We start from the raw sequence: 26085 nt of genomic DNA on the forward strand, positions 1-26085 counted from the left end.
TAGACCACTTTTGGAATATTGCGTTTAGTTCTAGTCTCCCTGCTATAGGAAAGATGTTGCTTAACTTGAAAGGGTACAGACAATACTTACAAGGATGCTGCCAGGGCTGGAAAGTTTGAGTTCGAGGGAGAGGCTGAATAGGCTGGGGCGTTTTCCTTGGACTGTTGCAGGTTGAACGATGACCTTTTGTGGTTTATAAAATCATGAGGGGTATAGTTAGGGTAAGTAGCCAAGGTCCTTTTCCGAGCATTGGAGAGTCCAAAACTAGAGGGTATTGGTTTACGGTGGAGGGGAAAGAAATAAATGGGACTGAAGGGGCAACTATTTCATGCAGAGGGTGATGTGTGTATGGAATGAGTTGCCAGAGGAAATAGTGGAGGCTGGTGCAATTACAATATTTAAAAGGCATCTGGATGGGTATATGAATAGGAAGGGTTTGGATGGATTATGGGTCAAATGCTGGCAAATGGGACTAATTTGGGATATCTGGTTGGTATGAATGATTGGACCAAAGGATCTGTTTCTGTAAGTTTAAAGCCAATGTACTCACCAAGTCATTTGGGGGGGGAGGGGGGACGGCAGAAGGAGTAGCCCAGGGAGACTATTGTTTGATACGAATTGACACTCACCCATTCCCAGTGATATTTGGAAACATTTATCCTCCAAGAACTGGGGTATGTGTGTTTGCGTTCTTCTGAAAAATTGCATATGTTGAGTTCTACTGACCACCTCCAGTCTGTACCCCTCGTTCCTCCAAGCAGTGGTCATCGTGGAGAAACCTCCTGTATGAGAATGATCTTCATATTTGTGTTTTATTTCCTTGGGTTTGGAACAAAGTTTCAGGTACTTCTCCTCACTGATCTGCCAATCCTTCATCTTGGCTGAGGGTATAACTCTTTCTCCAATGACAAATTCTTCATACAACACATCCATCTTCATCTTCTTGACTGTTACAGTAAAAGTCTTCAAAGCATTTGGTAGTGCTAATTTTGGCATTCTACTGTAAAAGTTGTTTACAGACATGTCATACAAGAATGTAACAAATACCAGCAGTAGGCCATTCAGCCCCTTGAGCCTGCCTTTCCATTAACATGATCACAGTTGATCTGCCCCAGGCCTCTTCTCTCGTGCCAGCTCCTTTTAGCTCTCTACTCCTGGTGTTTCAGAAATCTCCCTCCGCTTTCAATACTTTGTGATCTAGCCTGCACAACTCTTGGGCAGAGAATCACTGGCATGCGATGTCCTCTGGGAGAAGAAATCCTCCATCTGTTTTAAATTAGTATCTCTTTATACTGTAATTATGTCCCTTAGTTCAAGATCTCCCCACTAGTGGAAACATCTTCACAACATCAACCCTATCAGGCTGCCTCAGAATTTTATATGTTTCAGTAAGGTCTGCTCTCATAAATACACCTCTGAATAAAGGGCAAACCTGTTCAGCTGTTCTTGATAAGTCAGCCCTTTCATCCCAGGAAATCACCTGAGTGAATCCCTATTGAACTGCGTCCATTGCTAGTACGTCCTTCCTTAACTACTAGGACCAGAAATGTACACAATACTCCAGGTATGGCCTCACTAACACTTTGTACAGTTATAATAAGACTCTCCTATTTTTAAACTCCAAACCCTACCAATGAAGACCAGAATTCCAATTGCTTTCTTAATTACTTGCTGTGCCTGTATGCTAATTTTGTGTCTCATATGCAAGAACACCCAGACCCCTCTGTCCTGTGCTTTCTGGAGTCTGTGCATTTAAATAATATGCTTTTTGTATCTTCCTACCAAAGTGTAGAACCTCTCATCTTCCTGTATTAAACTCAACCTATTTATAGCTTTTTTTCAATATCCCACCAATTTCATATCAACAAGTTTAGATACTAACAGGAATCCAATTCACGAGAGAAGAAGAAAAGGATAACCAACTCCCGTTCCTAGACGTGATGATACAGAGAACACCGAACTGAGAATTCACCACAAAGGTATACAGGAAAGCTACACACACAGACCAAGTCCTGAACTATGAAAGCAACCACCCCAACACACACAAACAAAGTTGCATCAAGACACTATTCAAAAGGGCCACAACACACTGCAGTACACCAGAACTGCAAAAAGAGGAAGAGGAACACCTGTACAAGGTATTCGCCAAAAACGGATACCCGTACAATTTCATCAACAGATGCCTAAGAGAAAGACAACGGAACAAGGACATGCCGCAACCCAAAGGACTAGCCACACTACCATACATCAGGAGCATTTCCGAACTGACAGCCAGACTACTGCGACCACTAGGACTTATAACAGCACACAAACCAACAGCCACCCTCAGACAACAATTCACCAGAATGAAGGCCCCGATACCCAGCATGAGCAAAACTAATGTAGTGTACAAAATCCCATGCAAGGACTGCACAAAACACTACATAGGACAAACAGGAAGACAGCTAACGATCCGCATCCATGAACATCAACTAGCCATGAAACGACACGACCAGCTATCCTTAGTAGCCACACACGCAGACGACAAGCAACATGAATTTGACTGGGACAACACTACCATTATAGGGCAAGCCAAACAAAGAACAGCCAGGGAATTCCTAGAAGCATGGCATTCATCCATAAACTCCATCAACAAACACATCGACCTGGACCCAATATACCGGCCACTACAGCGAACAGCTGAAACTGACAACCGGAAGCGGCAGGGACAGGCCACTATAAATGCCGGAGGAAAGACCACAGAAGCGCTTCGCAGGAGGCTCCCAAGCACTGAGGATGTCACCTAGACAGGGGACGAAACGTTTGCAACAGAAATTTCCAGCTCGGCGAACAGAACCACAGCAACGAGCACCCGAGCTACAAATCTTCTCACAAACTTTGAAGTTTAGATACATTTCACTCTGGTTTTCCCATCCCCCTGCCACTACCACCACCACCACCAAACCCCAAGCTATTATCCCAAATATCATCCTATCTTGTACAGTATCATTCAATTTCTTCGTGACTTTTGCACAAAGTTGGTAACCCTCATTTTTCTGATTATACCTGCTAGTAATTGCTTTGTGTGGTCACTTGCTGTAAACATACTGGGTTCTTTCCAGGTTCCTAATCATGTCACTATTCTGCTTCTCCACTGAGAAGACACAGAGTCAATCTCAGAAACAATGTAAAACTCAGCCACTTCACTGGACATCCCCTTGTTCCCAGAATTTCGGGGCACTCCTCCTCACTTACGCCCTGAAAAGTGCTTGCCAACATTTCTTCAGCACTTCAGCAACCTGCCACTTAAAGAGAAAAATGGTGTCACAATATGCCCAATAGACTGCCCTCCATTAAGTCTCAAAACTCCCTCAGCTTGCAGAAAGGCTTAAACAAGCAATGTCTTCTGTAATAACCCCAAGGTTTGCAAATTTACTACTAGTTGCTTTGTGCAAACCTAACCAAATAGTTGGTTACAATATTGAGCTTTCAAGCATCTTTTAGTTTTTGTGAATGCTTTGTGGCTTTCCATCTTATCACTTGTGACATCAGATATGAGAGTTGTTACTCCGCTCCAGATGAAGGCAAGCTTCGAATTCTGTTTCTGCTGAAGGTTTCTTGCTTATCACTGTGAAAACCGACAGGAAATGTTGAATCGACAGCAAAACACTGAGGATGCTGGAGATCTGAAGTAAAAAGTGCTGGACAAACAACTGGACCTTCTGCTTCTATGGAGAGAGGAGCAGTGTTGATATATCTCTTAATGCTTGTGTTCCAGTCTTTGCCCTGCTGCATTGTGCCAGTGATGCCATTTGCAAATTGGAAGAACAGCACCTCACTTCTGCTGAGGGACTATACAGCCTCAAATATAGGGATTGCTGGAAAAGCTCAGCATCTGTGCTGTTCTGAGGAAAGGTCACTCAACCTGAAGCGTTAACTCTTATTTCTCTGCAAGATGCTGTCAGACCTGCTGAGTTTTTCCAGCGATCTCTATTTTTCTTTCTGATTTACAGCAACCGCAGTCCTTTCAACTTTACAACCTTCTGGATTCAACGATGATTTCAACTACTTCAGACATGAACTCTGTCTTCCTGTTTTGATCTCCCTACTCCCAACCGCCATGACTGTATCTTGTTTAATTCTTCAGCAGCATGAAAACATTTCCACTTCACCTGTTCCAAACAAGTCACATTAGACTAAACATGCCAATGTTGTTTCTCTCTCCACAGATACTGCCTGACCTGGAATATCTCAAAATAAAGAAACAACAATTTGGAAACTGGTGCCTCAAACATGGGTGGAAAGAGTAAACTCAGTCCACTGCATTTGTGTATTCTTACTTCAAATACTATACAGAAGCATTTAGAATGTTCTTGCCTTGTTTATGCCTACGTTTTCCCACACATCAAGTCTCTTGTCAAAGAGGAGTTGCTATAGGTTTCTTAGCATCTTGTCGCTTGCAGTCAATGACTCTAATGGGAGTGATGTCTCACTGCACGGTTAACTACATAGTTCAGCAACAATCATCCTAATAACTTTTACCAAAATCGGTAATTGAGAAAAAGAACTTGATGAAGTGAATTCTGTTACTTTTGAGGGTTTCATTTGTGCTTCATTGAGAAGAACCACGCCGCATGTGTCTCCGCCCCCGCACCCAACACTGCCCCCGCACCCAACACTGCCCCCACTCCCAACTCTGCCCCCATGCCCAGCTCCAGCCCCACACCAGCTCCTAGCTCCCAGCCCTGTCGTATTTTCACTATCCCTCCAGACCTCCCCGTCTCTGAGGATGAAAGATCAGTCCTCAGCAGAGGCCTCACCTTCATTCCCCTACGCTCTCGGATTAACGAGTTCAACACGCAGCGAGACATCGAACAATTCTTCCGCCGCCTTCGCCTCCGCAACTACTTTTTCAACCAGGATTCTCGCCCACCCTCTGACGACCCCTTCTCCCACCTCCAACACACCCCATCCACCTGGACACCCCGTGCTGGCCTCCTACCCGCCTCGAACTCTTCATAGCCAACTGCTGCCGCGACATTGACTGCCTCAACCTCTCCACCCCTCTCACACACTCCAACCTCTCACCCTCGCAACGTGCAGCCCTCCACTCCAACCACAATCTCACTATCAAACCAGCAGACAAGGGGGGCACACTGGTAGTTTGGTGCACTGATCTTTACATTGCTGAGGCTAAACGCCAGCTCGCGGACACCTCCTCCTACTGCCTCCTTGACCATGACCCCACCTCCCACCACCAAACCATCATCTCCCAGACCATCCATAACCTCATCATCTCAGGAGATCTCCCATCCACTGCCTCCAACCTCATAGTCCCACAACCCGCACCGCCCGTTTCTACCTCCTGCCCAAAATCCACAAACCTGACTGCCCCGGCCGACCCATTGTCTCAGCCTGCTCCTGCCCCACCGAACTCATCTCGGCATACCTCGACACGGTCCTGTCCCCCTTAGTCCAAGAACTCCCCACCTATGTTCGGGACACCACCCATGCCTTCCACCTCCTCCATGATTTTCACTTCCCCGGCCCCAAACACCTTATCTTCACCATGGACATCCAGTCCCTATACACCTCCATCCCCCATCATGAAGGCCTCAAAGCCCTCCGCTTCTTCCTTTCCCACCGAACCAATCAGTACCCTTCCACTGACACCCTCCTTCGACTGACTGAACTGGTCCTCACTCTGAACAACTTCTCTTTCCAATCCTCCCACTTCCTCCAAGCCAAAGGAGTAGCCATGGGCACCCGCATGGGCCCCAGCTATGCCTGCCTCTTCGTAGGATATGTGGAACAGCCCATCTTCCGCAGCTACACTGGCACCACCCTCCACCTTTTCCTCCGCTACATCGGGTTTCCACCGGGTGCTCTGGTTTCCTCCCACAATCACAAAGATGTGCAGGTTAGGTGAATTGGCCATGCTAAATTGCCCGTAGTGTTAGGTGTATTAGTCAGGGCTAAACATAGGGGAATGGGTCTGGGTGGGTTGCTCTTCGAAGGGTCAGTGCGGCCTTGTGGGCCAAAGGGCCTATTTCAACACTCTAGGGAATCTAATCTAATCTAATCATAACGCTTTCCATTCCTTCTTTTTTGCTATGAAATTAATTTCTTTGCCTCTTTAGAACTGAGCAGCTTTTTCTCGTACAGCATTTTGATTTGGTGAATACCCTGTAGTGATGTATGGGTATAATGAGGATGACACAAATATCTTTCTCCCTCAGCAGAATAGGAGCACACTGAATACAGAACTGATCTGCACAGCACTGGCACTAATGATTATGAGAGGGTGAGGTGACGCTGAATTAATAATCAGGAGACTTTTCAGAACTGAGAAGCTCAGCCTCCAACTGGATGATTTTCTATCCATTTCAAATCAGCACTCAGTGTTCACAATATCTGCAGACCTTCTGGTCGCTTAGCGTGAGGCTGTAGCTGTATCAGGAAGCTTCAGAAACACACAAAGCTGTCCGCTTCCAGAATGGGCCAAATATGGTAAAATCTGGTACAATGTGCACTGCAATAAAAACACGCACAGTACATAAAGGAAGTCCCTGTTTGAACCCAGAACATTAACTCTGCTTCTGTCTCTATGGATACTGCCAAACCTACTGAGTTTTTACACTATTGGAAACAACCAATGCTGGAGACCACAGCAGGTCAGACAACATCCGTGGAAAGAGAGCAAGCTAACACACATCTACAGTAATTTATTCTGACATTGAGTTTTTGCACGTTTATCAAAATGGCCTTTTGAAACAACATCTTATCCAAACCTCTGCTCTGCTTAATGTCTCGCTCACCAGTCCTATTCACCCATCATGCTCACCAATATACATTGGTTCCATATTCAGGGACAACTTTAACATTCTCATGGAATATCTAACATTGATTAATTCAATCACAGGCTCAGAGTGAGTAGTGTCAAAATTTACCAATTATATTAAAGGAGGCATAATAAATATTTGAGGGCTAAAAGAAAGAAACAAAATGAGGAAATGAAGTGGCAAATGGAATTAATGCAAGTTGACACATCTTTAAAAAATGAAAATAATCTCACTGAAGCACATTAGTCATGTGGAAAGTTTTATGGTTGGACTTCACATAGATAAGATTTTCTTAAAAACAAATAAAGAATACTGGGCGTTGTGACAAGTGATATATAATAAAATCTTAAGATGCAATGCATGCTCTGTATAAAACTTTAACACCAGTTTCTTTGCTGTGCATTTTGGGCTCAGTTTAGGAAGGAAGTTGGTGTAAGTGATGGTACAGTCTAAATTCATTTAAGATCTTAAATGATATGAAGAAATTGAAAACTGGGTAAAAATAGCATTGTTTGATGAAAACAGTGGCAGAGTGGGGTGATCTTGTGCCCTTAACTACCAAGATGTGGAGATGCCAGTGTTGGACTGGGGTGGATAAAGGATAAAGTCACACGACACCAGGTTATAGTCCAACAGGTTTATTTGAAGTCACCTGATGAAGGAGCAGCACTCCGAAAGCTTGTGATTTCGAATATACCTGTTGAACTATAACCTGGTGTCATGTGAACTCTGACCTTAACTATCAAGGTATGGGACAGAGTAGATAGTATCAGTCAGTTTCATAATCCATTAAAAGAGTGGTTTTGATTAAGGAGACTTTAAGTGAGGATTGCAGATGCTGGAGATCAGAGTCGAGAGTGTGGTGCTGGCAAAGCACAGCAGGTCAGGTTGCATTCAAGGAGCAGGAGAATCGACGTTTTGGGCAGAAGCCCTTCATCAGGATGAAGGGCTGAGGAAGGGCTAGTGCCTGAAACGTCGATTCTCCTGCTCCTTGGACACTGTCTGACCTGCTGTGCTGTGCCAGCACCACACTCTTGACTTTTATTTAATATTAAAGAAAGAATGTAGGTCAGACAATTGAGAAATATTTCTTACACAGAATTGCGAATCTGTAGAATGTATTACTGCTATTTAGAATATAGAATCACGACAATGGCTTTTCTATTATAAAAATAAAATACTACAGATGCTGGAAATATGAAATAAAGCGACTGTATTTGGGAAATTGGAGAATTTGTAGAGGGGATGGGAGAAGGATCTCCTAGAATCCTTTAAATTCTAAAAGGACAAGACAGGGTAAACAGGAAGGATATTTCTGATGACTGGAGAGTCCAGAACCAGGCATCACAGTCTAAGGATTATGGGGTAAACCATTTGGGACTGAAACAAGGAGAAATAAAACAAAGAACAAAGAAAATTACAGCACAGGAACAGGCTCATTGGCCCTCTAAACCTGCGCTGATCCACATCCTCTACCTAAACCTGTGCCTATTTTCTAAGGATTTGTATCCCTTTGCCCTTTCTAGACACATCTTAAATGATGCTGTTGTGCCCGCCTCCACCACCTCCGCTGGCAACACGTTCCAGGCACCCACCACCTTCTGCATAGAGACCTTTCCACGCATATCTCCCCTAAACTTTTCCCCTCTCACTTTGAACTCATGATTCCTAGTAATTCAGTCCCCCACTGTGGGAAAAAGCTTCTTGCTATCCACCCTGTCTATACCTTTCATGATTTTGTAGACCTCAATCAGGTCCCCCCCTCAACCTTCGACTTTCTAATGAAAATAAACCTCTCTTCATAGTTAGTGCCCTCCAGACCAGGCAACATCCTGGGGAACCTACTCTGCACCCTCTCCAAAGTATCCACATTCTTTTCGTAATGTGATGACCAGAACTGTATGCAGTATTCCAAATGTGGCCAAACCAAAGTCTTATACAACTGTAATATGAACTGCCAACTCTTGTACTCAATACCCTGTCCAATGAAGGAAAGCATGCCATATGCCGCCTTGACCACTCTATTGACCTGCATTGCCACCTTCAGAAGAGAAAGTGAGGTCTGCAGATGCTGGAGATCAGAGTTGAAAATGTGTTGCTGGAAAAGCGCAGCAGGTCAGGCAGCATCCAGGGAACAGGAGAATCGACGTTTCGGGCATACGCCCTTCTTCAGGAATGAGGAAAGTTTGTCCAGCAGGCTAAGATAAAAGGTAGGGAGGAGGGACTTGGGGGAGGGGCGTCGGAAATGCGATAGGTGGAAAGAGGTCAAGGTGAGGGTGATAGGTCAGACTGGGGTGGGGGCAGAGAGCTCAGGAAGAAGATTGCAAGTTAGGAAGGCACTGCTGAGTTCGATGGATTTGACTGAGACAAGGTGGGGGGAGGGGAAATGAGGAAACTGGTGAAATCCGAGTTCATCCCTTGTGGTTGGAGGGTTCCTAGGCGGAAGATGAGGCGCTCTTCCTCCAACCGTCGTGTTGTTGTGGTCTGGCGATGGAGGAGTCCAAAGACCTGCATATCCTTGGTGGAGTGGGAGGGGGAGTTGAAGTGTTGAGCCACAGGGTGGTTGGGTTGGTTGTCCGGGTGTCCCAGAGATGTTCTCTGAAACGCTCCACAAGTAGGTGGCCTGTCTCCCCAATATAGAGGAGGCCACATCGGGTGCAGAGGATGCAATAGATGATGTGCAGGTGAATCTGTGGCGGATATGGAAGTTTCCTTTGGGGCCTTGGAGGGAGGTGAGGGGGGAGGTGTGGGCGCAAGTCTTGCACCTCCTGCGGTTGCAGGGGAAGGTGCCGGGAGTGGAGGTTGGGTTGGTGGGGGGTGTGGATCTGGCAAGGGAGTCACGGAGGGAGTGGTCTTTACGGAATGCTGATAGGGGAGGGGAGGGAAATATATCCTTGGTGGTGGGGTCCGTTTGGAGGTGGCGGAAATGACGGCGGATGATGCGCTGTACATGGAGATTGGTGGGGTGGTAGGTGAGGACCAGTGGGGTTCTGTCCTGGTGGCGGTTGGAGGGGCGGGGCTCAAGGGCAGAGGAGCGGGAAGTGGAAGAGATGCGTTGGAGGGCATCATCGACCACGTCGGGGGGGAAATTGCGGTCCTTGAAGAAGGAGGCCATCTGGGTTGTATGTTTTTGGAACTGGTCCTCCTGGGAGCAGATGCAGCGGAGACGAAGGAATTGGGAGAATGGGATGGCGTTTTTACAGGGGGCAGGGTGGGAGGAGGTGTAGTCCAGGTAGCTGTGGGAGTCGGTCGGTTTATAGTAGATGTCCGTGTTGAATCGGTCGCCTGAGATAGAAATAGAAAGGTCGAGGAAGGGGAGGGAGGAATCTGAGACTGTCCAGGTGAATTTGAGGTCGGGGTGGAAGGTGTTGGTGAAGTGGATGAACTGTTCAACCTCCTCGTGGGAGCACGAGGCGGCGCCGATACAGTCATCGATGTAGCGGAGGAAAAGGTGGGGTTTGGGGCCAGTGTAGTTGCGGAAGATGGACTGTTCCACATATCCTACGAAGAGGCAGGCATAGCTGGGGCCCATGCGGGTGCCCATGGCTACTCCTTTCGTTTGGAGGAAGTGGGAGGATTGGAAAGAGACGTTGTTCAGGGTGAGGACCAGTTCAGTCAGTCGAAGGAGGGTGTCAGTGGAAGGTTGGTACGGCAAGAAAGGAAGAAGCGGAGGGCTTTGAGTCCTTCGTGATGGGGGATGGAGGTGTACAGGGACTGGATGTCCATGGTGAAGATAAGGCGTTGGGGACCGGGGAAGCGAAAATCATGGAGGAGGTGGAGGGCATGTGTGGTGTCCCGAACGTAGGTGGGGAGTTCTTGGACTAAGGGGGACAGGACCGTGTCAAGGTATGCGGAGATGAGTTCGGTGGGGCAGGAGCAGGCGGAGACAATGGGTCGGCCGGGGCAGTCAGGTTTGTGGATTTTGGGCAGGAGGTAGAAGCGGGCGGTGCGGGGTTGTGGGACTATGAGGTTGGAGGCGGTGGATGGGAGATCCCCCGAGGTGATGAGGTTATGGATGGTCTGGGAGATGATGGTTTGGTGGTGGGGGGTGGGGTCATGGTCAAGGGGGCGGTAGGAGGAGGTATCTGCGAGCCTGGCGTTTGGCCTCAGCGGTGTAAAGGTCGGTGCACCAAACTACTACTGCGCCTCCCTTGTCTGCTGGTTTGATGGTGAGGTTGGGGTTGCAACGGAGGGAGTGGAGGGCTCTGCGTTCCGAGGGTGAGAGGTTGGAGTGGGTGAGAGGGGTGGGGGAGTTCAGGTGGCGGTTAATATCGCGGCGGCAGTTGGCTATGAAGAGGTCGAGGGCAGGTAGGAGGCCAGCACGGGGTGTCCAGGTGGATGGGGTGTGTTGGAGGTGGGAGAAGGGGTCGTCAGAGGGTGGGCGAGAGTCTTGGTTAAAGAAGTAGGCACGGAGGCGAAGGCGGCGGAAGAATTGTTCGATGTCACGCCGCGTGTTGAATTCATCAATCCGGGAGCGTAGGGGAATGAAGGTGAGGCCTCTGCTGAGGACTGATCTTTCATCCTCAGAGAGGGGTAGTTCTGGAGGGATGGTGAAAACATGGCAGGGCTGGGAGCTAGGACCTGGTGTGGGGCTGGAGCGGGGTGTGGGGGCGGGATTAGGCCTGGGGGCGGGGACGGAGATCGGTGTGGGGGCGGGGTTAGACGTGGTGACGGATATAGGCGTGGGGGCAGGGTTAGACATGCAGTCGGAGATTGGCGAAGGGGTGGGGTTAGGCATGGTGACGGAACTCGGCGGGGGGCGGGGTTAGGCGTGGAGATCGGCGTGGGGGCGGAGACAGATGCAGCGTTGTGGGCGTGTAGGTTAGTAACGTCACTGGGGGCGGAAGTGGCTGCGGCGGCCACAGAGACAGAGTTATTCCCCATAGCCGCGGAGGTCGCGAATCTGTCGGCGATTGTCTTCATGGCGATCGTGGAGGTGGTTGTCTGAGTGGCGATCGCGGAGGCGGTTGTCTGGGCGGCAATCGCGGAGGCTGCGAGGTCCGTGCGGACGGAAGTGACGTCATCGTCCACGGCCACGGCGGCAATTGCCGCGGGCGATGTAGTGGCCGCGTGTGTAATGGCGCCGGACTGATTTCGGAGGCCGATGGAAGATTCTGGAACACCTTCAGAGAACAATGGACCTGAACACCCAGATCTCTCTGTACATCAATTTTCCCCAGGACTTTTCCATTTACTGTATAGTTCGCTCTTGAATTAGATCTTCCAAAATGCATCACCACACATTTGTCCAGATTGAACTCCATCTGCCATTTCTCCACCCAACTCTCCAATCTATCTATATTCTGCTATATTCTCTGACAGTCCCCTTCACTATCTGCTACTCCACCAATCTTAGTGTCATCTGCAAACTTGCTAATCAGACTACCTAAATCTTCCCCCAGATCATTTATGTATATCACAAACAACAGTGGTCCTAGCATGGATCCATATGGAACACCACTGGTCACAGGTCTCCATTTTGAGAAACTCCCTTTCACTACTACTCTGTCTCCTGTTGCCCAGCCAGTTCTCTATCCATCTAGTTAGTACACCCTGGACCCCATGCGACTTCATTTTCTCCATGAGCCTACCATGGGGAACCTTATCAAACCTTACTGAAGTCCATGTATGTGACAACTATGGCCCTTCCCTCATCAATCAACTTTGTCACTTCCTCAAATAATTCTAAGTTGGCAAGGTACGACCTTCCCTGCACAAAACCATGCTGCCTATCACTGATAATGTCTTCACCCATAGAGTGGTGAGCCATGGAACTTCCTGCCACAGAAAGTGGGTGAGGCCGAAACATCAAATGTTTCAAGAAGGAGTTAGATATAGTTGTTAGGGCTAATGGGATTAAAGAGTATGGGGAGAAAGTAGATACGTACAGTGTACTGAATTTGATGATCAGCTGTGATCATGTCCAATGGCAGAGCAGGCTCGAACGGCTGAATGTTCCCATTTTCTGTGTTTTAAACTCATCAGATCCAGCAGCATCTGTGGAGGGAGAAACAGAAGTAACGTTTTGAGTCCAATACGAATCTTCAGAACTTTTACAATGGCTTCCCTTTCTTGTATTGTACTGTTTCCTCTAATATCCATTAGGATCTATCTTTGGCCTACTCCTATTCTCATCTCCATGTTTCCCCAAAACAGCATTATCATAAAAAACATCAGATTTCACTTGTATGTTGACACCCCTCAGCTCTACCTTACAACAACATCGCTCAACCCCTTAATGTCTCTAAGTTATTGGACTGATTACCTGGCATCTTGCGTTGTTCTAATTAAATATTGGGAATAAGGAGTCCATTGTTTGTAAGTCCTGCCAAGATCTCCATTTTCTAACCATTGACACCTGCTTAGAAACTGAGGCTGAACCAAACTATTTACACTTTTTCTAGATAAGTTTGATAATTTACTAACATCAACATTATTACTAATACAATCTGTTTCTACCTCTGTCCTTATTTTCAACTTCCTCCATGGCCACATTCTACCATTTTATAATGATTCTACAATACTATTAGCTGCACATCTTGAATTCTGACCTCTATTTTAACTCTTCTGCCATTGGGAGAGTAGTCCTTCAGTTGCTGAGGCCTCAAGCTCCAAAATTCCTTTGCTTCTCTCCTCCTTTAATGTGTTCCTTCAAACCAGTCCATTTTACCACGCTTTGGATCACCTGCTGTGACATGCTTCTAGTATTTCCTAATGTGGTTTGGTTTTGTGAAGAACCTCGGGATGCTTTACTATATTAAAGGTAACATATAAAGATAGATTGTGGTTCTGACCAGTGACTGTTGCCACGATCCTGATGTGAAGAGTGCATTAGAAATCAAACACTCCAGCGTTTGAGTTAGAAATCCACAACTCTATGTGAAATTGATTAATCTCTACAGTGGCTGATACCTGACTGTGACCACTATTGAAGATGAAAGAAACTCTCACCAGGGTTCATCAATGAACTGAAAATAAAAAACTAATTTGTTACAAAAGCCTATTATCTGATGTACCAAAAATAGATTATTAATTACAAACATGCAAAGTTAAACTGGACATCCTTTAGATCGATACATTCATTCACAAATAGCATAGACAAGACCGATGCTGATTAGATGAATTGGCCGTGCTAAATTGCCCATAGTGTTCAGGGCTGTATAGGTAAGGTGCATTAGTCAGGGGTAAATGTAGAGTAATAGGATGGGGGAATGGATCTGGATGGGTTACTCTTCGGAGGGTCGGTGTGGATTTGTTGGGCCAAATGGCCTGTTTCCACACTGTAGGGATTCTATTATATTCTATTCTAATTTTACAGGAATATTGTGAAGTCGAAAATATAGGGGAAAAAAAGTCTGTGAATCAAGTGTCCAAAACACAAGGTAAATTAAGTGACTTTCTCAACATTGTGTTTGGTTTTTTTGACAATTCTATCACATTGTTATCGACTGCAATGATTCTCAATTCAGTAGCTGGTCAGTTAGACCTTAGTCCTTGAGTGTTACTTATTTTCCATTCTGTGCATGAGGGGGGAATCTGCCTTGTTTGCAGACATTTGAAGCCCAAACATGCTGTCTCCTCAGTTCTGTATCAAACTGTTACTTAAAGACAATTTAAACGCTATCATTGCAGTTACTTTTCCATTCCAAACCCAAAGGCACCTAAGGCTAATTTGTCTCATGGAAATATCAAATCTAATGTCAGTAAAAGTTACATGTTCTTATGTAATCAATGAGTGAACACCACACAGTTCCACTTTTGTTTCGAGTTATAAAAGAAGCAACTGGTTCTTTCTCCCACAGCACTGCAGTCCAAACCTCCATTTATATTGCAAATAAAATATATGTTGTCCTTGCAAGTCTGCAAAGCTAAAGAGATGAAATACCATTTTAAAATGTGTTTAATAAGGTAAACATAATGTGTATACAGTAAATAAAACACAATTGCATTCAGTCACCCCAACTCACTCTATAGGCAGGATTCGTAGAACTCCTTGTTTCTTCACAAAATTTCAACCTATTCCAGCATCATCATGTTCTTGGTGTGTCTGCAATTACATAGTCCTTTCCAGCAATGTGAACAATTCTTATATGGGTCAACTGATAAGCTCAATCAAAGTAGTTTCTCATTTCAAATTCTAAATTTTTCTACAAAAGCCAAGGGATGAAAGTCAGTGTATATTAATGTTTCTTTGTGGCCGTGATAAACATAAACTTAAGAGTTTACTTTACTGCTGTTGACTACTATTTGTGATATTGGTTCAATTTCTTTTTTTTTAGAAAAGTACCTCACAGCTTCTCTATTCCTGATTCTTCATTTTGCAATTAGACCGCACCTACCTGAATCACTAACATCAACTGTCATTTTAAAAGTTTGATAAAAGTTTGGGACAGTTTCTCAGAAGCTGTTGGACATTTTTGACCATGTTACCTTTGCCTTTTTTAAAAAAAAATAACAAATCTGTTGGTTGACACAGTTCAAAGTAGCAAATATTGAATTTGTTTCCACGTGAGCTTGGGACCAGTTGATAGTACTAATATGAATTAAAATCTCTTGTGAGTTTAAAGCTTACCTCCAGGATTTAGGCATATAATACAGGCTGGCATTCTAGTGGGGATGTCACGGGTAATGGCCTAGTGGTATTATGGCTAGACTATTCAGACATAAACTCTGCTAAAGTTCTGGGGACCCAGGTTTGAATCTCACTGCAGCAGATGGTAGAATTTAACTGAATTTTTTTAAAAATCTAGAATTAAAGATCCACTGATGACTATAAGAAAAATCCTTCTGCTTCACTTTTGTCCTTTAGGTCAGAAATCACCTGACGAAGGAGCAGTGCTTTGAAAGCTTATGATTTTAAATAAACCTGTTGGACTAAAGCCTGGTGTCATGTGACTTCTGACGTTGTTCATCCCAGTCCAACAGCAGCAACAATGTCCTTTAGGGAAGGAAATCTGCTGTCTTTGCCTGGTCTGGCCTACATGTGACTCCAAACCCACGGCAATCTGGTTGATTCTCAATTGTCCTCTAGATGGCATGGCAAGCCACTCAGTTGTACCAATCGCTACAAAGTCTCAAAGAAATGAAACTGGAGTGATCACCCGGCATCGAACTTGGCATCAGAAAAGACAGCCGTGTTGACCCTGCAAAGTCTCACTTAGTGACCTCTGTGGTCTAGTGCCAAAATTGGGAGAGCTATCTCACAGACCAGGAAGGGCATTGGGGTCAACCCACAGCAGGTGGACTGCAGCGGTTCAGGAAGGCAGCTCACCACCGCCACTTTAAGGGCAACTAGGAATGGGCAATAAATGCTGGCCAAGGTAAAAACAATGACTGCAGATGCTGGAAACCAGATTCTGGATCAGTGGTGCTGGAAGAGCACAGCAACTGAGGCAGCATCCGAGGAGCTTTGAAATCGACGTTTCGGGCAAAAGCCCTTCCTGATGAAGGGCTTTTGCCCGAAACGTCAATTTCGAAGCTCCTCGGATGCTGCCTGAGTTGCTGTGCTCTTCCAGCACCACTGATCCATAAATGCTGGCCTAGCTAGCGACGCTCACATCCCACATGTGAATAAATAAAATAAAGATGCAGCACTGTGGGAGTACTGTATTGTTGGAAGTGCTGTGTTTCTGTTTAGGAAAGAAATGGGGAAATACCATTTCTTCAGGTGGACATTTCACATTATTTCATGTGTCTCTAGAACTACCTTTTGTTCCTGTTAGCCAGTATCCAATGTGATGGTCAAGGCAGCTTCAGGAAAGTAACAGATTAACTACCATTTTCTCAATGCTGTATTTGGGAATTTAATGCAAATCTTTCCGCGTAAATGACTGCACTTCAAAAACAAATTGCTTTGTAAAGTGCTTTGAGACATCTATTTTCCTATATAAATACAAATTATTTTTCTCTCTATCTACAGCAACATAAATATTGGTGTTGTGTGAGTTCTGTCTCTTTCTTCCCTTGAAGAATATGTCTCAGAGGAAATAATCCAAACTCACTCCCTTTTAATTTTGTATCATTCTGAAGGCAGACAGCTGGAGACCTGCTGACCTGATTAATTAAAAGAAAACACCAGTATTTTGTTTATATTTCCATGTAAAAATGACAGGTTAACTTTTAAAGTGTTTATCTCCTATTAGAATCTTTTGTTAATAATTCACAGTATAAAGTTCAGTGTTCTGAACTTTAACATACAACTGCAAAGGGCAGCATTCATTTAATTTTCATGATGACCCAAATTCCATTCTTTGTCCAGTTAATATCTTTTTAGGTATGATGAATCTTTGTGACTGTTCAAATAGTCTTTTACTATTTATCACATCAGGAGCCTTCAAAACCTTTGGAAAAATTTGCTACCTTTAACTTTCAAAACCCTGATGAAAAGTGCTTTCTGCATTCTGGCATTTCTGCTGGTAACCAGAAACAAGTGATAATTCTCACCATCCTGAATGCTTGGAAAATTATGTCCTTCACCTTGTTAAAGTATTTCGTTGGGGCCTGGCATTGATCAGTATACAGTGGTTTGAGGAGGTTTTCTGCATGTACCTTCTGAACCTAATCCAAGGGGTGTGATGTCTTTTAGATATCCAAGGCAGCACTTTCATATGATGAAAGTAAGATTTGATACAGAATAATGATACCCTGATTGTCTTGTCAAATAGAGTAAGTCACACTTTGCCTCCTAATAATAACATGCCCTTTCTTGTTTTGCTAAAATACCATGAAAAACAAGCAATGCAAAGCTCAGTTAATGGTTACCTTTACAGCACAAATCGAGACCTAAAAACAGCGAGTAACAACTGCTAAGGCCATCACTAATAAAGCTGTGACTTTCAAAACTCCTAACTTCCTCTTTTGAGAACTGTTGTGTTGCATGTTGCTACAGTTATTTTTGCTAAATTTTGGAGTTCTCAAATTTTAACGTATCCAGTAGTAGATTCTCTCTAACTGCTCCTGAGTCACACAAGCTGTTGCATAGCAATGGAAAATACTATTCCCTCAAGCTATGTACCTGCAATAAAGTTTATGTAACTCTTAACTGCAATATTTTGGCAATTGTGCTTAGTTCTTGTTACTTCTGCTGAAAATTGAGCTGAAATCTTGGTGAATGGACTAGCAACAAAATGGAAGGAAATTCATCAGGATTGCATTCTTCCAAAGGTGTATACCTTTCTGGCTTTTGGTTTCCTCTCAAGTCTTATCACTGTTCTAATGGTATTTTTGGGGTTAGAGTCATGGAGCAGCAAACTTAATTTTTGACTCTTTATCTTTTTGTCTAAATTTTAAAACTGCATTAGGAATATAAATACCATGTGCCCTTTTACCATTCCAAGTTCACTCATCAGTTACCTGTACACCTCCCTTTCCCATTCACCCCATGCCACGCAAGAACAAGAACAAGAGATGCAGCATTTTCATTTTTACTTCCTCTCCTCACCATGCAATGGTTTCCATGCATTTGTAACCACATTTGCTGCTCATAACAGTTTGTTATACGTTCAGGAGATAAATGTAGATTGAGAGCTCACTTTGTGAAACACCTCTATTTGGTTTGCAAACATAATCCCAAGTACGCAGTCTTGGGAGAGGGGGAGGCAATGGCCTGTTAATACAGAGACCCAGGAAATATTCTGTGGACCCAGGTTCGAATCCTGCCACAGCAGATGGTAAAATTTGAATTTAATGAAAAAATCTGGAATTAAGAGTCTAATGCTGACCATGAATCCACTGTTGGAAAAACCCATCTGGTTCACAAATATCATTTAGGGAAGGAAACTGCCATCCTTACCTGGTCTGGCCTACATGTGACTCCAGATCCACAGCAATGTGGTTGACCTGTAACTGCTTTCTGGGATGGGCAATAAATGTTAGCCTAGCTAGTGATGCCCTCAGCCCATGGATGAATTTTTTTAAACTTTCCACCATGCTCTCATGCTGAACTCTCTGTCTTGGCATCCTACAATGTTCCAATGAACAACACTTCACTTTCAGTTCAGTATTTTACAGCCTTCTAGATTCAACATTGTATTCTACTCTCATTTTATTTCCTTATGCTGCTTGTTTCAGCATTACTCATTTTTCTCTTCCTTTCACTTTTGGGTGGCTCCAGTATGCGCATCTTCTGTTTCTCATCTGATGAATAGTAATTTTGGCTTTAAGCTAGCAACTCTTGTCATCTGATTTTCCTATCTTCCACCCTATGATAAATTGTCCTTTCTGTTCTTTTTCAATCCTTCACTATTCCAGTTTTAAGATGGTTTAAAACTGGTATATTTCTAATTTTCCCCACTTCATTTGAAAAGTCATCAACTTGAAACACTAACTTGGTTTCTCCCACAACAAATGTTTCATGAGCTGCTGAGGACTTCCAATATTTTCTGGTTTTATCTCACACACTATCTCCTGTGTCTCCCTTTTGCCATATCCTGTGGACTTTTCCTGTCAGGTTTCTCAGATTTAAATAAAGCTGCTCTATTACCAGTAAGGCTTGGCTATAATTTTGACGGACAGACAAGAAGGTTTCCTGTGTTTGAAGATTGCCCTGGGTGCAAAAAGCCAGCTGAAGTGGACATCATATAGTTTCAAGTGTGCAGAGCACGCATTGTGTGGGAGGAGGGAGCCTTGCCAACTTTCTGTTGTTCTAGAGAATTGTTAGCTCATACCAATCCTATTAATGTTGGCATGTTCAACAGGAATGAGGAAATTGTGCCTCGATGAAGTATATTTCTAAATCTGATCAGTTTATTAAATTATACTGACATGTGAGCTTAGCTCAGTTGGTAACACCCTTGAATCTGAGTCAGAAGATTATCTGTTGTGTCATAATGAAAGACAATAATTTAGGAAATTGATTTGTTGTATAATCCAGAAGGAAACACTCAATGTCTGCTGGACTCAGACAGGTTGTGTAGACTCAGCAATACATCTGTCCAGTTTGGAATTTGAGCATTATCAACATCACTGTTCTCACAATATGATTATCCAGCTGAAGAATTTTGACAACACTTGACTTGGAATCTCTCCTTGCTGTGTCCCCAAATCACTGCTTTAAAAAACAACTTCCCTTTATTATCTGCTGGGATCCCATACTCGCACACTTATCCCAGCTTTAAAAATCACCTTCTATAGTCTTCCCTCCTCAACAAGATTGTGTTTTTCTGACCAGCTAGATTCTGATTTGACATGTCTTCACACTTCCTTGAAACTTTCACATGCTCTTCTATCAGTCTTGACCTTTTACCTGGGATGCTGAATATTAAACTGTTTTACCAAGATATGGGAACTAGGGAATGAGAAGCTCATTGAATTTCCCTGGTACATGATGTCAGTGGGAAGCTGGAAATTCTTATGCAGTCCTCTGAAACTTGAAACAGTTTTATTTGGCATTAGAAGTGACCTTTGTGGGAGATTTGTTGGTGCAGTGGTAGTGCCCCTACATCTGGACCAGAATCTCTTGGTTGAGTCCTATGCTAGGACTTATTTGTTGAAGATACATTCATAAAGTGGCCAAACAAGTTGATGTATCAGCGTATAAGTCCTACTCGCACACCTGATGGCAAGTGGTATAAGTAGGAGAGTTTCCTAGCTCAGTTATCCTGCAGAAAGCAAGGACTAGTTGCTGCAAAGCTTTCTCGTTCAATCTCTGGAAATGTGGATGAGAGAAATCACAGACAGAAATGGCCTGTAAACTTCTTATAGTGAATGTTAGATTCAATTCCACCAGCCTAGTTTCACACAGAGAACTACATAGATTTTACAACAGAGAAACAGGGCTTTTGGTGTAACAAATTGTAGATTTGCTCGGTACGAACCTTTTCCACCACTCTGCTTCTAATCCTATCATCATATCTTGCCATTCCGTGGTTCCCTTTCATAAAATCTAGACTTTTCTTAAAAGCAACTCAGCTATTTATCTCAACCAGTTGTTGTGGCAATGCGTTCCACATTCTTATAATCTGTGATTAACATTTTTCTCCAAAATTAGCTGCATGGAGGATTGGTGAAAATCTCTCATATTTATGGATTTGGTTTTCAGGTTAATGGAACTGGTTATGGCTAACAATACAAAGCTGTCAAGACTCCCTCCTCCCACTCAGTGCCTGCACTGCATCCTTGAACCTACATAATACCCACGGTGGAAGGCTAGGTGCAATTTTTAAGGTTTGCTTGGTTTAACCATAGACTGGTCTGAGAAGGGAATAACAAATGAGCAGTATCATTGACCAATTCTGAGTCTGAGCCTGGGACATGATTGATGAAGCTAAGCATTTGGTGGCTCTTAACCCTGTGAAGATGCTGCTCCTTTAACAAGGTTATATTTCCTTGGTTTCTTCCAGAGGTCGTAAAAGACACAGACTTCAAAAAGTCTAAGTTGAAGGGTTTTAGGACCAGTTTGATTATAGCTAACAGATATTTCCTCAGGCAAAAGGCTTTCCAGTTTAAAAAGAAACACTTGTACAATGAAAGGGGAGTGGACTGTTCTCCCAGCTTTGCTTTTCTCTGGTCTGGTTTGGTTTGGGTTGCTTTAGCTTTTCTCTTTTAGCTTTGAAGCTGCTGGACCCGAAGAAGCAGGGCCATGTTGGTCCTCTCTCTTTCTGACATCTCTCCTGTAAGACCCTGGGTTTGATTTTACCTTTTGTGCCAAGGGGTGTTTATGGGGATTGTTGCAAGTATTTCGAACAGCATTAAGTTGGGATGATCTGTTGAGTTTTTGGATAGGCTGTTATTCGGTATTCTGTTCTCTTTTGTTTGTGTTTCATTCAATAATCTTGTAAATAAATTCAGTTTTACTTAAAACTAAATGGTTTGACCAGCTGGATCTCTTCAGGAATATCCACTGCTTACCTGCTTAAAACAACCATCAAAGTTAAGATCCTGGCTACTTTGTTGAAATGTTTTGAGTGAGTCTGGCCTGATCCATAACAACACAACAGCCTAGCTCAGTTGCTTCTGCTCTATGTCCTCTGGCCTTTTCCTCTCATTTCACCAATGACAGAGCTTGAAACCAGAAAGCACAATTGTCTGAAATTCACTTCTTTAAACCTCTTCACCTCATTGTCTGTCTCTAAAACTTCAAAGATCGCTTCTCCACCCTCCCTTGACTGCATGTTTGGATGGTTTATGGCTGAACAGCCACTTGTATGAATAACTTTTATCACTGCTTCAATTGACCCCCAACTGAATTTTAAAAATGGCTGAGGTCCAGTCTGTTTTGTCCATGGGATGACGGATGAACTTGATGTTAACCTTGTGGGTTTCCCTGACCTTGATGTCTTCAGTCAATGCCAAGTATTTACTGTCATCTCAGATTAGACACAGAATAGTATCCTCACATTGTACCCAGCCCCGCCCCATCCAAGAGCTATCTCCAGTCACATTTCCATTTTGTTACTTGCAATACACTTCTGTCCCTTTCTTTAAGTGTGGAGCAACATTGTGTCCCCAGTTGCAACAAACATATTCACAACCATACTTCTCTCTTACCCTTCCACCACTAATCTGGGCAGTGAAAGTGCAGAGCTACATCAGTGCATTGATGCAAAGCTCCCGTTGATTTCCCACACAGCAATCTTGACTCGCAAACTAACTCACAGTATTAGCACTTGAAAATGTTCGCAATTAACACTGGTTGGTCTGCTTTTGCTCACAGCCTGTTTCCTGTACTAAAGTCATTTAGGGTCATAGAGTCATAGAGATGCATAGCATAGAAACAGACCCTTCGGTCCAACTCGTCCATACTGACCAGATATCTCAACATAATCTAGTCCCGCTTTCAGCACCCGGCCCATATCCCTCCAAACCCTTCCTATTCATATACCCATCCAGATGCCTTTTAAATGTTGCAATTGTACCAGCCTCCACAAATTCCTCTGGCAGCTCATTCCATACATGCACCACCCTCTGCATGAAAACGTTGCCCCTTAGGTTTTTTTTATATCTTACCCCTCTCGCCCTAAACCTATGCCCTCTAGTTCTGGACTTTTCCACCCCAGGGAAAAGACCTTGTCTGTTTATTCCACCCATGCCCCTCCTGATTTTATAAACCTTTATAAGGTCTTTTCTCAGCCTCTGATGCTCCAGGGAAAACAGCCCTAGCCTATTCAACCTCTCCCCATAGCTCAAATCCTCCAATCCTGGCAACATCCTTGTAAATCTTTTCTGAACACTTTCAAGTTTTACAACATCCTTCCGATTGGAAGGAGACCAGAATTGCATGCAATATTCCAAAGTGGCCTAATCAACATCCTGTACATCTGCAATATGACCTCCCAACTCCTATACTCAATACTCTGACCAATAAAGGAAAACATACCAAACACCTTTTCACTAGATTAGAGTGTGCTGGAAAAGCACAGCAGCCGAGGAGCAGGAAAATCGACATTTCGGGCAAAAGCCCTTCATCAGGAATAGAGGCAGAGTGCCTGCAAGGTGGAGAGGTAAATGAGAGGAGGTTAAAGATGCCCTCCAATGCATCTCGTCCACATCCCAAAACTCCACCCTCAGACCCCACCCCTCCAAACGTAACAAGGACAGAAAGCCCCTGGTGCTCACCTTTCACCCTACCAACCTTATCATAAACCAAATCATCCGACGACATTTCCACCACCTCCAAACGGACCCCACCACTAGGGTATATTTCCCTCCCCACCCCTTTCCACCTTCTGCAAAGACTATTCTCTCCATGACTACCTGGTCAGGTCCACGCCCCCCCTACAACCCACCCTCCCATCCTGGCACCTTCCCCTGCAAGGAATTGCAAAACCTGCACCCACACCTCCTCCCTCACCTCCATCCAAGGCCCCAAAGGAGCCTTCCACATCCATCAAAGTTTTACCTGCACATCCACCAATATCATTTATTATATCCGTTGCTCCCGATGCGGTCTCCTCTACATCGGGGAGACTGGATGTCTCCTAGCAGAGCGCTTTAGGGAAGATCTCTGGGACACCCACACCAATCGACCATACTGCCCTGTGGCTCAACATTTCAATTCCCCTTCCCAGTCTGCTGAGGACATGGAGGTCCTGGGCCTCCTTCACCGCCGCTCCCTCACCACCTGACACCTCATCTTCCGCCTCGGAACACTTCAACCCCAGGGCATCAATGTGGACTTCTCCAGTTTCCTCATTTCCCCTTCTCCCACCTCACCCCAGTTCCAAACTTCCAGCTCAGCACTGTCCCCATGACTTGTCCTACCTGTCAATCTTCCTTCCCACCTATCCACTCCACCCTCCTCTCTGACCTATCACCTCCATCCCTACCCCATTCACTTATTGTACTCTATGCTACTTTCTCCCCACCCCACCCTCCTCTCATTTATCTCTCCACCCTGCAGGCACTCTGCCTCTATTCCTGATGAAGGGGTTTTGCCCGAAACGTCGATTTTCCTTTCCTCGGATGCTGCCTAAACTGCTGTGCTTTTCCAGCACTACTCTAGTCTAGAATCTGGTTTCCAGCATCTGCAGTCCTTGTTTTTACCTATCTTCTTCACTATCCTATCGACCTGTGACTCTACTTTCAAAGAGCTATGAACCTGCATTTCAAGGTCTCTTTGTTCAGCAACATTCCCAAGGACCTTACCATTAAGTGCATAAGTCCTGCTAAGATTTGCTTTCCCAAAATGTAGTAATTCACATATTTATCTAAATTAAACTCCATCTGCCATTCCTCAGCCCATTGGACCATCAGATCAAGATCCCCTTGTAATCTGAGGTAACCTTCTTCGCTGTCCACTACACCTCCAATTTTGGTGTCACCTGCAAACTTAGTAACTATACCTCGTACGTTCACATTCCAAATCATTTATATAAATGATGAAAAGTAGTGGACCCAGCACCAATCCTTGTGGCACTCCACTGGTCACAGGCCTCCAGTCTGAAAAACAACCCTCCACCACCACCCTCTGTCTTCTACCTTCGAGCCAGTTCTGTATCCAAATGACTAGTTCTCCCTGTATTCCATGAGATCTAACCTTGCTAACCAGTTTCCCATGGGGAACCTTGTTGAATCCCTTACTGAAGTCCATATGGATTACGTCCACCACTCTGCCCTCATCAATCCTCTTTGTTACTTCTTTAAAAAACATGGGTGGCATGGTGGCTCAGTGGTTAGCACTGCTGCCTCACAGCACTAGGGTCCCAGGTTCAATTCCAGCCTTGGGTGACCGTCTGTGTGGAGTTTGCACATTCTCCCTGTGTCTGCGTGGGTTTCCTCTGGGTGCTCCGGTTTCCTCCCACAGTCCAAAGATGTGCAGGTCAGGTGAATTGGCCATGCTAAATTGCCCATAGTGTTAGGTGCATCAGTCAGAGGGAAATGGGTCTGGGTTTGTTACTCTTCGGAGGGTCGGTGTGAACTGGTCGGGCCGAAGGGCCTGTTTCCACACTGTAGGGAATCTAATCTAATCATAATCAAGTTCATGAGACATGATTTCCCCCACACACAGCTATGTTGACTATACCTAATCCGTCTTTGCCTTTCCAGATACATGTAAATCCTGTCCCTCAGGATTCCCTCCAACAACTTGCCCACCACTGACGTCAGGATCACTGGTGTATAGTTCCCTGGCTTGTCCTTACGATCTTTCTTAAACAGTGGGACCAAGTTAGCCAACCTCCAGTCTTCCGACACCTCACCTGTGACTATCGATGATACAAATATCTTAGCAAGGGACCCAGCAATCACTCCCCTAGCTTCCCACAGAGTTCTAGTGTACACCTGATCAGGGGATTTATCCACCTTTATGCATTTCAATAAATCCAACACTTCTTCCTCTGTAATATGGACATTTTTCAAGATGTCACCATCTATTCTGTATCTTCCATGTCTTCTCCACAGTAAACACTGATGCAAAATACTCATTTAGTATCTCCCCCATCTCCTGCGGCTCCACATAAAGGCTGCCTTGCTGATCTTTGAGAGGCCCTATTCTCTCCTGAATTACCCTTTTGTCCTTAATGTATTTATAAAAAAACTCTTTTGATTCTCCTTAACCCTTGTGGCAAAGCTAACTCATGTCCCCTATTTGCCTTCCTGATTTCCTTCTTAAGTATACTCCTACTGCCTTCATACTCTTCTAAGGATTCACTTGATCTATCCTGTTATACCCGACATATGCTTCCTCCTTTTTCTGAACGAAACCCTCAATTTCTCTAGTCATCCAGCATTCCCTCCATTTACCAGCCTTTCACCTTAACAGGAATATACTGTCTCTGCACTCTCTATCTCATTTTTGAAGGCTTCTCATTTTCTAGCTGTCCCTTTA

The 26085-nt window shown here is 44.5% G+C and overlaps 1 long non-coding RNA gene across 1 annotated transcript in view; it reads right to left on the reverse strand.

Annotated features, from left to right (window-relative positions):
* LOC148137549 (uncharacterized) overlaps positions 1 to 26085 on the reverse strand; it is a 132064-nt gene that overhangs the window by 40499 nt on the left and 65480 nt on the right. Inside the window, exon 3 of the long non-coding RNA XR_015754122.1 lies at positions 12710 to 12818. This is a non-coding gene — a long non-coding RNA (uncharacterized LOC148137549). The remainder of the gene's footprint in view (positions 1 to 12709; positions 12819 to 26085) is intronic.

The sequence above is a fragment of the Chiloscyllium plagiosum genome, unplaced genomic scaffold (assembly GCF_037043375.1).
Source record: "Chiloscyllium plagiosum isolate Xiang-an unplaced genomic scaffold, Cpla_swu_hap1 HiC_scaffold_42, whole genome shotgun sequence".
NCBI classification, from domain to species: Eukaryota; Metazoa; Chordata; class Chondrichthyes; order Orectolobiformes; family Hemiscylliidae; genus Chiloscyllium; species Chiloscyllium plagiosum.